This window comes from Thalia democratica, chromosome 4, assembly GCF_965202585.1.
Source record: "Thalia democratica chromosome 4, ktThaDemo2.hap1.1, whole genome shotgun sequence".
Lineage (NCBI taxonomy): Eukaryota > Metazoa > Chordata > Thaliacea > Salpida > Salpidae > Thalia > Thalia democratica.
The window spans coordinates 56647099-56661610 of NC_139168.1; the positions used below are offsets into that span (position 1 = coordinate 56647099).

The 14512-nt window shown below is 25.9% G+C and overlaps 1 pseudogene across 1 annotated transcript; it reads left to right on the plus strand.

The window, feature by feature from the left end:
* The first annotated feature begins 1193 nt into the window (after nt 1-1193).
* On the plus strand, nt 1194-4507 carry LOC145834993 (catenin beta-1 pseudogene; annotated as a pseudogene). Its single transcript, XR_014369807.1, has 2 exons — nt 1194-1293; nt 1688-4507. The product of XR_014369807.1 is annotated as a catenin beta-1 pseudogene (transcript).
* Nucleotides 4508-14512: the final 10005 nt, after the last annotated feature.

The following is a 14512-nucleotide window of genomic DNA, read 5'->3' on the forward strand; positions in this document are numbered from 1 at the left end:
TGAGGTTTTATAACTTAAACTTGTTTAAATCTTACATACAATTACCTAATTCAAAAGATACAAGATGGTATATGATACATCCTGTGATTGGTAGCTGAAGATTAATATTCCATTTAATAAACTATTATAATGTTTTTTATTTTGTGTTGAAACAGTTGTAACTAGATTAAATTTAAAACTAATTATGTTTTCTAAGTCTATTTTTAATAACACATTTTAAAGTCATTTGATAGTTTGTTTTACTTTTTGCACTACTATGAAATTAGTTGAGTTGTTTCCAAATTTTAAATAAAAAAACACCTTAGCTGCAAACTTATTTCCACAAGATAGCCATAAAATCTGAAATCTTGGAAAATCATATAGTTTGATAATTTTGAAAAAATAATAAGAAGGTAAAATTTAAAATTGATTTAAAATGTAAACAATTAAGCATAAACTACCAATTAATTTGGACTATGTTGGTAAAAAAAATAAAAAAAGGAAGAAAACTTAAACAAGAATAAATTTTAAAATGACAGAATTGAAGTCATTGTGCATTTTTAAGAATTACATTTGTAAAAAATAAGTTTTACAAAAACAAAGTTATAAATGCATTATTTTAAGTTTATACTTGTTTTAAAAGTTTGTATTTTCTTTACTTTAATTGTTGTCATTGTAAAAATGTTTTTAGTAAAGATTCCAGTGAATTCTACCAAAAAACAAACAAAAAATTTAAAACTAACTATAAACTGTAACAATATATTAAGAGTTTTAGATCTGAGAATATTTATATTATTTTAGTTTTGTCGCTTACAGTATATTTTAAATAATTGTTAACTATTATAAATACAGGTTTATAAAAAGCTTTATTTGTGATATTAAACTTTATACTTATTTTAAATCTGGAATAGTAGAATAAATATTTAAAACCTAGAATAACATTCCAAAAAACTAATAGCCACCCTGTTTTTAACTTCCTCCATAAGTTTAAAGTAACTAGGCTAGTATTTTGTTCAAGTTGGTAGGTAGTTTTATAAATTTGTCAATAAATGCTGAACTAAATAAAATTAATTCAAAACTGCTTTTATATTGAAAGTAATCCTATTAAATGATACCCAGTAATTTGGTTTTACATGATATATATAATTTAGATAAAAATATGTACTATATTTTCTAAAATATTGTTATCAAAAAGTATCAATACAAAATTTATAGTATTTATATAATCTTTTGTGGATAGTTTTAAAGGGACACGTTCAAAATCCACTTGCTTACCAGTCGAGGTCAAATTTGAAAACTGCTCACCAATCGAGGGTAAGGGTGAGGAGTAACACTGATAGTGATAAATAAAAATTGCAAAAAATGTATAGAATATATAAAAAAAAAAAGAAAAAAAATAGGTAGATTTTGATCTGGTGGATTTTGATAGTATATTGTTTTTAAAATTTTATAATTTACAACATTAAAATATAAAACTTAAATGACATTTATAAAACAAGCAACAAGCATTACCATATTTTTTCAAAATACTAGGATAATAACTAAAATATAAAAAAATTACAAGAAAGATGATTTAGTTAATAGTATAATAAAGTTAAACATAAGTATTTCATATATTTTGGTCATTAAAAAGTATTGTGTATTAAGTTAAATACAGTACAATATATATTAAGTTTAATTTTGATAACTGAGTTGTTTTTTTTTTCAGTTGTTAAAAAAAAAGTTTAAAATCTGAAGGCAAAGTTTTAAGTATGAACGAAATGATAAATCCGCCGTCTAATGGTTTACAAAATTTGCCCGTTAATGATGGCAAAGCTCAAGTCAATACTTGGAACTTTGACAGTGGTATCCAATCTGGTGCCACAACAAACGCACCTTCACTTGGGGGCACAACTGAAGGTATGAATGATTGGAATAGAGATTATAAAGTAGAAGATGCTCCTAAAATTGAAGATCAGTATATGAACTCACAAGGTGAAAGGATGAGGAACACAATATTTTCTGACCCAATAGTAGCAAGAGATGTTATGACACCAGTTCAAAGCACCCAATTTAATACCCAACAATCATCTACTCAAAAAGTTTCTCAACCATCTCAAACTTTAAAAGATGCAGTAGTAAATTTAATGAACTATCAAGATGATGCAGAAGTAGCAGCTAAAGTTATGCCAGACCTGCAAGGTTTGCTTAATGATGATGACAAAGATATTGTTGGCCAAGCTGCAGCCATGGTCCATATGATGAGTAAAAAGGTAGCAAGCAGACAGGCTATATTAAACCGTTCTAATATGGTTAACTCATTAATCAAAGCTATGTTAAAAAATAATGATAAAGAAGTACAACAAGCATGTAGTGGTACTTTACATAATTTATCGCATCATTCGCAAGGCCTGTTGTCTATATTTAAGTGTGGTGGAATACCAGGTCTTGTACAGATGCTAAGTTCTCCGAATGAATCTGTTGTTTTTTATGCAATAACTACTCTACATAACTTATTGTTACATCAACAAGGTGCTAAAGACGCAGTAAGAATGGCTGGTGGTATTCAAAAAATGGTTGGATTATTATCTAAGGATAATTACAAGTTTTTAGCTATTGATACTGATTGTCTTCAAATTCTAGCATATGGAAACCAAGAAAGTAAGCGTATAATTTTAGCCAGCAATGGACCTCAAGAACTTGTTCGTATTATGCAAACTTATAGCTATGAAAAGCTGTTGTGGACTACTAGCAGAGTACTGAAAGTTCTGTCAGTTTGTGCCAGTAATAAGCCTGCAATTGTTGCTGCTGGTGGAATGCAAGCTTTAGGTATGCATTTGCTAGCGTCATCTCAAAGGCTTATGCAAAATTGTTTGTGGAGCTTAAGGAACTTGTCAGATGCAGGCACAAAACAAGAAAATATTGAAAACTTACTTGAAACTCTTGTGAGAATACTGCAGTCAAATGATATTAATGTTGTGACATGTGCAGCAGGTATTTTGAGTAATTTGACATGCAATAATATGAACAATAAAATTAAAGTTTGTCAAGTAGGAGGTATTGAAGCATTAGTGCAAACAGTCATGCATGCTGATCAATCTCATGTAGATATAATTGAACCTTGTATTTGCGCTCTGAGACACCTTACTTCACGACACACAGATGCTGAAACAGCTCAAAAGGCTGTTAGAATGCATTTTGGACTTCCAGTACTAGTAAAGTTACTTAACCCTCCATCTAAATGGCCTCTTATTAAAGCTGTGATTGGTCTAATAAGAAATTTAGCTCTTAGCAGTGATAACCATGCCCCATTAAGGGAACATGGAGTTATACCACGATTGGTTCAACTTTTGATGAATGCTTATCATGAATGTTTAAACAGAGGAAATATTGGATCATTAGCAACAGGATGTATGGAGGGTGGGGTACGAATGGAAGAAATTGTTGAAGGAGCATCTGGAGCACTTCATATTTTAGCTAGAGAAGAAGCTTCAAGAGATCTTATGACAAACCTTAACACAATACCGTTGTTTATTCAGTTATTACATTCTAATGTAGAAAATGTTCAGCGTGTTGCTGCTGGAGTTTTGTGTGAACTTGCTCAAGATAAACAAAAAGCTGTTATGATTGAAAATGCAGGGGCTTCTGCTCCATTGACTGATCTCATTCATTCCAGAAACGAAGGAGTGGCAACTTATGCAGCTGCAGCCTTATTCAGAATGAGTGAAGATAAAGGTGAAAATTATCATAGAAGAATATCAGACCAGTTTGATGCAAACTTTGTAGGAGGGCAACCTTATAACTCTAATACCTTAAGATCTCATCAGACTTCAGCTAGCTCGATTCAAATTTCTTCTCAAAGACCTGGCTTTTTGCAACCTCAGCAGCCACAAGCAATGGATTATGAGCATCAAGGAGCTATGGATACTAATTATGCTCCGTTACCAGACTTAAGTGGAGATTTAGCATTGGAACCTATGTTAAACAGTCATGGAGGAGACCAACACATGAATGACTGGAGTATGGGAAATGACAATGATTTGTAAGAAAAGTCTTTTTGTATTTTATTGGTATTTTCATTAAAGTATAACTCTAAAATCATGTACATTTTTTTGGTGCTAGTTTTTTATACATAATCGATTTGATTTTTTTTCCGATTGTGTTTAGTTTTCGTAATAAAATGTAATTATATCTTCATTCAGAAGTTTTTACCTAAGCTTAAAGTAAAGATAGTCAAAATTTAATTTTGATTAAAATGCTATTAAATTTTTTTTGAGAACTTTCTTATAACTTTTTAGTCATCAAAAAAAACAATATTTTGTTAAAATTTTATTTGCTTGTGGTTTTCATATAGTTTGTATAAAATCAAATGAATTTATTTTTTGTACTCTTAATTTCTTGTAAAAAACATGTTGACTTATAAATATTTAATTAAAAAAGGTACAAACAATTTAGTATCAATCAGAACTTTAAAACAAAATGCTCAATTTTTTTAATAAGTGTGTCAGTTTCTTTTTATAATGAAAAACTAAATGTAAATATTAAATAAAATCTTTTAAAACATTTAACAGAATTGTAGTTGTATCATCTTTAGCTATTTAGTAACTAAATAAAAGCTGATCAAAAAAACTAATATACGTTGTTATACTTATTAGTTTTAGCTTTTTATACTTTGATGTTATATAACTGAAATTTTTTTTTTAGTTCATAGTAATAAAACTTACAAAGTATACCTTTGCTTACCTTTCAATTTTGTCAATACAATAATTATTGATAGGTTTAAAATTTCAAATAATTATTTTTACATAGCTAGTAAATACGCAAAAAATAAATCAGGAAAAATGTTAACTCATACTAAGCTACTTGGGTTTTTACTTCATTTTAAGCAATTTATAACAAATATAGAATTTTTATTGAAAATGTTATGCTTTTGACATTAGAACAAAAACAGTTCTAAAAATAGCGACTACTTAACTTTTTTCACCTGTAAAAAGTATTTAACTTTAAGATTCATGATTAGTTTAATATTGCCACTGAGTCAGTAGAATCAATTGAATTTTAAGTATTCTGTTTAAAACCTTTAACTTAATGCATTTGAATGGTTATTATTTTCTTTCAAGCAGTAACCCTGTTTTGTTAAATTATTTTAAAGCAATTTCATCTTTTTTTAAAAACTCATTTACAATGAACTTTTTTATTTGTTACTAAGTATAAAACGTGAACTTTAAAAAGGAACTCACTGTTACTTTACATAGGTTTTATGATATTTTTTTCAACAAAAACTTTGTATTCCATGTTTAAATTCGTATGGCATCAAAACTTTTATGGGGTACTACAAATATTGTGTAAATTTAATTAGTGATTGTTGTGATAATAGTTTACGTTGCAGTTTATTTCAAACTATATTATAGAAAAAGAGATTACATCCTTGTCACATAATTTTTTCAACAGTATTTTCATTCTCAACCCTGTTGATTAAAATTAAAAAGGTATGTTAGCTATTTCTATCTGATTCTAAGGTAACTTTAGAAAAAAATAATTTTAGTTTTGTTAAAAACAAAGAAATTTACTTTTTGTAAAGATAAGTTGTTTTAATAGTGTTTTTTGATCTTATACTTTTAAGCACCATTTGGTACATAAAATAATTAAGCAGAAAATACTCGTTTTGTTTTCAATTTATATTTTACAAAAATATTTTCGACATAAAAGGTTAATGCCTTTGTTGACTGACAAAAATTATTTTAAATTACTTACTGAGAGATGAGTAAGTTTTAGGCATTAGGTCGTATATAATTAAGACTTAAAGAAATATGTTTTTTATTAACTTAAATTTAGTAAACGAAAATAAAAAAGTGCTAGTCAGTGAATTGTTAATAATGTTGCTTTTTCATTTGACGTAGTTTGAGTATTTTACTTAGGCTTTTGTTCTACTATTATTATTGATTTTAGGCTGTAAAATTTATTGTTTTTACATCTTTTTAGATTATTTAAGTTAATATGTTTTACAATACTTGCTTATGTTTTGCTTAAAACTTTTTTATGTATTCTGTAACGATTTAAGAAGAGTAACTTTACCTCTTGGAATAGCTAATAAACGAAGAACAAAAGCCTTATTATATGTATTGGGTAAAATAAGTATAGATTTTTCAGTTAAAGAACGATGTTGCGTTTGTTTTTAATAACATTCTACGTCTACAACTAGCTATCGCTTATTGTACTTTTTCTACAAACGTCTGAAAAAAGTATCAGTTTTCTTAAAGTTGAAGCATACTTTTACTAAACTAAATATTTTTTTATAATAAAGTTTATTTTTTACTATCTTTCGAATAAAATAAGATTTTGAAATAAGTTTAAGAACATCATAAATGTAATTGTAGTGTATAAAGTTAGTAAAGTAGCACAATATTTAGACTGATACAAAGCTAACTAGAATTTAACTAAACACAATATAATAAAAAAATCTAAAAAACGAGTGAAATTCTACTAATTTGAAGTTTCTCCTCTTTTACTCTTTTTTTTCAAGAGCAATTTATTATGATGTCATAACTAGAGAGTAAACGCCAAATTTTACGGTAGACTTAACAGATGCTTGTGTGGTTTATCAGGGCGTTGTAGCTGGCATATTCCTCTTGTGTTCGCTCTTCATAAGTGTAGTGGTTTTTTGTTTTATAATTGTTTTAAACGTTTAGTACTTATCACTAATTTTTTAGTCAAAATTTTTAATTGAATAACTTGTTACATAGTACATGAATCTTATACTAAAAAAAAACTTAAAATTTAAAAACATTTACGTAACTTGAATACTTATTTCATTAAAAATGTTTGAATTTTTTTATAAATCTATCTTTAATTTTTATGTGTTCACCTTTACTGTATATTTTAAGTATAAACCTAATTATGACTTTCGTAGATCATAAATGATACTTGAGTGCTTTTTAATTATTTTTTATTGTAAAAACTAAATTCAATATAAACGTGTAGTAGTACAAGAGATAATAAAATTAGAATTTAGTTTTAAAAATCAGTAAATTAATCGAAACCATTTGATAATAAATATACTCTATTTTTAATGACTATTTAAACAATTGTTTACGTTTTTCGTTGTAAATATTATTGTATATTTTAAAATATTAGCTTATAATGTGCTGTATTTTTTAATTCGAGTTTTCTGATTTAGTTTTTCTTGTCTTGATTCAAAACAACTGAAATGAGTCAAATTTTTCTAAAATTAATTAATTATGTGATCATCTTTATTCATGTCTCACTGTTTACGTTTGCAGCTGTTTACAATGCTAGTTCAGTTTTTATTCAACTCATATAACTACTTTTTAGTTTTAATTTAGTCTCGCATATGTATTTTCTTTTAAATAATAAGATTTAATACTCGGATTTTACTCTGTCTAAAATGATTCAATAATCAGGAACTGCAACTGAACTTTTAATATTTTTAGGTTATAAAACTTTTGATAAAATTGTATGAAAATACAAAGTTCATTGTAGTTATAAACGAATAAATCCAATTTGAAAAATGGACTTTTGTCTTAGCTATTGTTTTAATCTTAATTTTAAATATAGTCCTTATCAAAAATTTTTGATCGTATATTTTAATTTTTGCTAATTCGTTACTATTAAAAGAAAACACAAAAAAAAATTACTGTAATATTTTGTCCTTTAAAACTTTACTTTAAAAAAAGCTATTTTAAATGCAGCAGACACAATAATAAACTGTAGTACAAATTTAAAAGAAATACTAATGATGAAATATTTATATATGTAATAATATTGAATACAGTATAATCTTAGCACAATAGCAAATTATTTAAAATGAAAAAAATATTATATATTTAGTTTTTTTTTTCGGTGATGTTTGCTTATTTTTCATTGATGAACTATATATGTTTCATATAAGAACATTGATGAGATACTCAATATTTGTATTTCGTAATATTAAAAATTGGAAGTAAACTAAAAATATGTTCACCCAAATGGTATGCATTTGTCCTTGGTCAAATTCACATACTAGCTGTCCTCTTAATGTTTACGAATTTAAAGTTCTCTATCAAAAGCTTAGCAACAACCTAAGTCTTCTTCCGATTTTTAAATTTGTCATATTACTTTTTTTAGGATTTTCTAACATTTGGGTTCCCTTTTTTATTAAATTTCTGTTGATTTTTCCCGACATAAACACTGTCACGTTGACATTTGGAACGATAATCTGCTTTTTTTGTAGAGTCAAATCGCCCAAAAGTTTCTAAAATAGGTATTTTAGTGCTAATATGAACGCCTCTGCCGAAATATGGCAAGCAAAGTTATACCGCATATTTATCGTGATACTAATGATTTGAATTGTTAATACTCGAAACTGTTTTATAAGCGAAATCAAATGCATATCATAAACAAATCTTATAACGAAGTAGATAAATTAATAATATATTTGCATACTGTTTTACTAATAAGAATGAAAGTAAAAATCAACTAGCAATAAATCAAAACGTTTAAGTTACGCGACAGTTTAAAACATTTAGTAAGTATGCTTTAAGTTTTTTTGTATTTATATATCTTTTTCCGAAGAAAAAAAAGGTTATAACTAGTCTTGTTTCAGTGAGTTTACTGATGAAAACTACAAATAAATATCATTTTATCGTTTCATTTTGTTTATTAGATATTGATTTGATATACAGATCGAATTTAACCACTTAAATAAAATAAAAAGTTCTTTAGAAAAAATTCATATATTGACAATAAAAGTACTTGATTTTTTTATGTTGCTCGCTGTTCTTCTCAATATATTAATAAACAATCAAAATTTAAAGTTAATCGTTTGCTAATAAAGATCCTAGCGAAACAAGTTCACTGGAATATATAATAATAATAATAAATTTAAGCAGTATTATTTCTTTATTTAACTAACACATGTTTCTGTAAAACGGAACTCTGTAAAAATAAATCTGTAAGAAAGTATAGAAGCTAAAGTAAGTGTGTATATTTGTTTAAAAAAATTAAAATAAATACTACAGACTATTGCAGATTAATGGTTAATAATAGATACAGCGTTTAATGTTAAATTCGCTGTATTAAAACTTTATAATATTAGTAATTTTTCAATCTAAATTATGATAAAGTTAGTAAAATACAAAATAAAATAACAAATCTAAATATAAACACTCACATGAAAGTTTTAGAAATACTGATTCATAAGGATAAACCGTCATTAAAAATTCAAAAAATAATAATAATTACGTCATCATATTATGTCTTAATATATGACATTAAAAAAAATCAATTACCTTTGCGTTTGCAAGATAGATAATTTATACTTTATTTTTGGAAAAAAGCAATCAGGCACTTTAATTAGAAAAATTTTTACAATTGTTTTAAATACATGATAAGTAATCTATGTAAATAAAAAGAAGTAAAACGACAAAAATTAATTACTGAATTAATAAATTAATTAATTTAATTTGAAGTGCCACAAAATGCTGTATACTTATCATTTAATTAGAGTTTTTAGGTAATTAAAGCTATTGAAAGTTATTTTAAGGTATAACTTGAGGACATATATATATACATAAAATATTTTTATTGGTTAAATCTGAATTATAGCATAAGTAAAGTTATACACAACTTAAAATAATAATTTTTTAATTTTAAACTGCTTACACGCAGACCCTAAATACACCAAAGCACAAAACCTAATGTTGTTATTAAGCATTCAAAAAATCTGACCAATAATTAATTTACAGCACCGTACATAAAAACACTACAATTTAAACTGCATATACATTACATATAAAGTAAGATAATTAACTACTACTATAGAAAAGAGCAGTCGGGTGTTGAAATTAAATGGATCTTATACAGGTGTTTTAAATATGTAATATGTATAATATGAATAAAAATGTAAAATAACAAGGTGGTTTTGTGCTAAGTATAAACCTTCAGTAAAAAATCCTCTTACTGATTTATTGGGCGTAGTAGATAAAAAAGCACGGTTTATCTGTGATTTGAATACAGGCTTCCAATTAAACTTGGAACTTAACGCATAAAGAAACATGAATGATATATAGTTGAGTAAGAGGCACTTACTTGTTGGAGAATGAAAAGTAACATATATAAAAGTAAATTTATAAATAAATACAAACTATGTAGTAATAAAAACTTTAAACAGTATTATTTTTTATTACACTAACACACAGAAACATGTGTTAGTGTTATAAAGAAAGAGTACTGTTTAAAATTGTCATTGTTATATATTCCAGTGAACTTGTTTCGCTAGGATCTTTATTAGCAAACGCTTACATTTATATTTTGAATAGTTAAAAACTATGTATTAACTTAGGATATACAATTATATTAATATACATGAAGTAAGTGTGTGTGTTCATGTGAAAGAAAAGTGAAAGGTGAGAAAGCGACAAGATATCATTTGGGAAGAACTGTCGGTTGTGTACACAGTTGTTTGAAATATCACATTTTTTGTTCAGTAATTGTTTACTATCTTCTGCTACAATTGCCATTCGTTCAAGGTTGCATATTTGACAGGTCTTACTCGCGCCACCTATGTTATTATTGCCGTGGTGAAGGGTGCTTTATTCCATTTCTGGCTTAGATGTATAGTACCAAACCAGAAATGGAATTGAGCCTCCTTCACCACGCTAACAATAACATCGGCACGAATGTTTAACGACGGTTTAATCTTATGAATCAGTATTTCAAAAATTTTCGTATGAGTGCTTTATATTATGATTTTTTTTTTTTGTAATTTACTTTACTTAATCATAGTTTAGATAATAAAAATTACAAAGATTGTATATTTTTATAACAGTCGGATTTAGCATTATATATTGTATCTATTATTAACTATTAATCTACAACAATATATACTATTTATTCTTATTTTTGGTAAACATTTTACTTTAGCTTCTATTCTTTTCTTACAGTATTTATTTTTTACAGACCTCAGTTGAAGTGCTTTAACTTATTAACACACAGAAACATGTGTTAGTCAAATAAAGAAAGATTACTGTTTTGTTATTATTATATTAATGTATTACTTAACAAAAACTAAAAAAAAATTATAAGAAGTTTTACCTTTAAACTTTGTGATGAGATTCAGCTATATAACTTTTATTTATTAGTATAAAGTTTTTTAATAAAATATTGACATATATACTGTTTTTAACCAAAAAAAAAATGTATTTTTATTTTTTTAGGTTTAGGCTTAGACTGTATTTTCATTTTTATGTTATTATACAAACTTTTGAGTTCATTATTAATATAAAAAAAATTAAGTAATTACATAACTTAGTTTATTTTTATTTTATTTTGTTCTATTGATTGTTTGTTTTTTGCTAAATGTTAAAATTTTAGTGGATTATAGAAAATATTTTTATTTGCTGATAAGAAATTGTAAAAGCAAGTGGTGTATACCCGATAACCAAAAAGTTTTTTCGTACACCAGGTCCTTAAACCAAACCTTTTGAGCGTTTTTTTTATCGTTAAATAAACAATATGTACTAATGAAATTTAAAACAATATTGTACACAATTTCACAGACAAATTAAAAATTTTAAGATTCTAATACAAAAATATATTTAAAAATAACAGTAAGGTTACTTAAGTGTTATATTAAAAGTATGTAAGTAAAAAGATATAACAAAATCAAAAACAAATATTGAAAGCTTTTTTAAAAGTAATAACTGTTTTATAATAAGGATGTGTAACGTATAGCCGTAAGCAGAAAATTTTTCCCGTGACAAATATTTTGAAATATGCTTTTAACTTGGTTTTCAATGAATTTTAGCGTCTAAATTAAGTTCTAGAATATTAACAAAATTATACTTTTTTTCTAAACTACGCGTTCGGTAAAGTTTTTTATTGTTTTCATTTTATTAAATCTGGCCTGAAAACTATAAAAGTTACCAATCTCTATTCTATAAAAGTATAATTAGAGTACGAGTCTGTTTTGCACGAGGTTTTGGTTAGGGTTATGGTCTAAGTTAGAGTTTAGGGTCAGGATTAGAATTAGGGCTAGGGTAAATTTTAGAGTTAGGTTTAATGTCAGGGTTAGAGTTAGGGCTATAGCTATGGTTAGGTTCATGGTCAGGATAAATACGTTCAAAGTGACGCCGTGCAAAAACGTCTTCATGATAGTGACCCTTTGTAAAAAAGTGCCTCTTCACTGAAATATTTCTCTTCACGCAAAAATGAAACTCGCCCATAAAGTTAATTTTTTCACTGACTTATACATTGTTGAGTACAGTGAAAAATACACTGCTAAATAATTCACACTTAAACGTCTTAGACAAGAGGTTGGAAAAGATCATGAGGGTCTTAGCTGGTCTCAGTTTTTTTAATTTACTTTAAAACAAAAATTATGTTTAAAAATTGTCATGGGCATGACATTAAACCAGGGGCGTGTCTAGACATTTTTCAAAGGGGATTCACAATTTTTTTGTTCTCAATTTGCCGCTTAAGTACGCATTTCTTAGGTATACACTGCCGGTTAAGTAATTAGCCGAAAAACTCTGTTTTTAAAATGCTTTTTTCTGCTTAGAAATATTAAAAAAAAACATATAAGTAGTAAAAGAAAAATTATATATATTTTTATTTATTATACTGTATTAAATTTATATAAATCAAAACTAAAAGAACCAGAAAAAAGTTATGAGCTTACAAATTGTATATCAAAATTCAAAACCGTTATTTAAAACAAATGTATTACATACAGTTTATTTCATAAACAAAAATAACGAACATTGTATTATGTTATGACTAGTGTAGGTAATTTAAGACCAAAACTTGCAGGTAGTCTTAGTATATTATAATCATTGGTTTAAACTTAAAAAAAACTTAATAAATCTATTGTATAATACAAAACTCAATAAAAACCTTTAGAAGATGTCGAAATAAAATTGCAAGTCAGTTAAATAAAACAATTGAAAACATAATTTTTACGACCATTATCATTAATTTTCATATTTTGTTAGGAACAGAATTAATAAAAAGCACAGCTGAAATAAAATTTTAAGGTAAATAAAAACTTTCGAACTTTAACAATCTAAATATACCAGTAAAATAGAATGTAAAATGTTGATAGTAAATATTTTTTTATAATTTTTTAGTAAAATATAAACCTAAGTTCTGTGCTGTTATTATATACAATGTAAAAAATTTTCCTTACGTTATGGAGCTAACATGAGGACTGAAAATTGTGTTACTCAAGATATTAAAAACAAAGAACTTTTTAAAATTAGTAATAAACTTGTCTTAGGAATAGAAAAATATGCTTAATGATTATAAACAAATTACCTAGTTAAATAGTTCTAGTCAAAACAGTTAAGTTAATAATCATAAAGAGAACAAATAAAAAAAGAATAAAAATTAACATTAACAAAGTAAGCCAAGTTCTAAATTTATTACTACTTAAAGATGTGTTTTATAAAAATGCATCACTAAAAAAACCAAAGTTCTTAAAAAGATTTTAACATTAAAACTTACTAAAACATGTAAAATAAACTCAATTAAAATATTAGAAATCTAAGCCTTTACATTTTTTAGCTAAACTGAGTTAATTATCAAACACAAAAGTTAATATTCCGAAGTATATATGTACAAATTTATGTAGAAATATTAACTTAATGCTACTTGATGCTTCTCAAAAAATTAACTGTTTATATTTTAAATTAAATTTACGGTTTTTAGAATTAATAAAATGGTTAATCACTTCATCTTTAAATGATGGGAATTCTTGTGTAAATTTTTATTACAAGAAAAAACAGCTAAACTATTTAACATTTTTTGATTCAAGGTATTTCTTAAATAATCTTTAATTCTTCTTAAAGATGAGAAACATCTTTCACCAGTACAGGTTGTTAACGATATTGTGTTCATAATTTTAACAACTACTGTAGTTTCCTCAAATATTTTATCTAAATCATAAGCTAACAGAACTGAAAGTAATTCTTTACAGTTATTAAAATCAGGAATATCTACCCTTGGGTAAAATGCAGTTAACTCACTTACTAATTGTTTACTATTTATAAAAGGAGAAGCAGCTTTAACATTGCCGACTAAACTTTTTGGAAAACTATTTTTATACAAACTAAATTTTTCTCTATGAAGAAGCTGGTATATCAACAAACTCCCTGTAAACCTTGAAGAAACTCTCACCATTATATTATCAATAACCTCTTTAGCCTGTTGAGACAAAGAATCTTGTTGAGAAAAAGTTTTATTGGAGTTTCTAATTTCCTGCATTTAAGACTTAAAACTTTCAATGCAACTTTTTGTTTCATCAACGGTTAAATTAAGTTTTTACATTTTTAAGAATAAAACATTTACTGAAATTAACACATGGTAAAACAAACTTAACCAAAAATTAAAATTATTAGTTTTTAATAGTTTTAAAAATCCTAAAGCTTTTGATATTGTTTCTTGAGAAAAACTGCCAATTTCAAGCTTTGACAGAGCTAAAATGATTTTCTTATAGTTATCCTTAATTTTTTTAATTGAAAGGTGCTTGAAATTCCATCTTGTTCCAGAATTTTCAGGC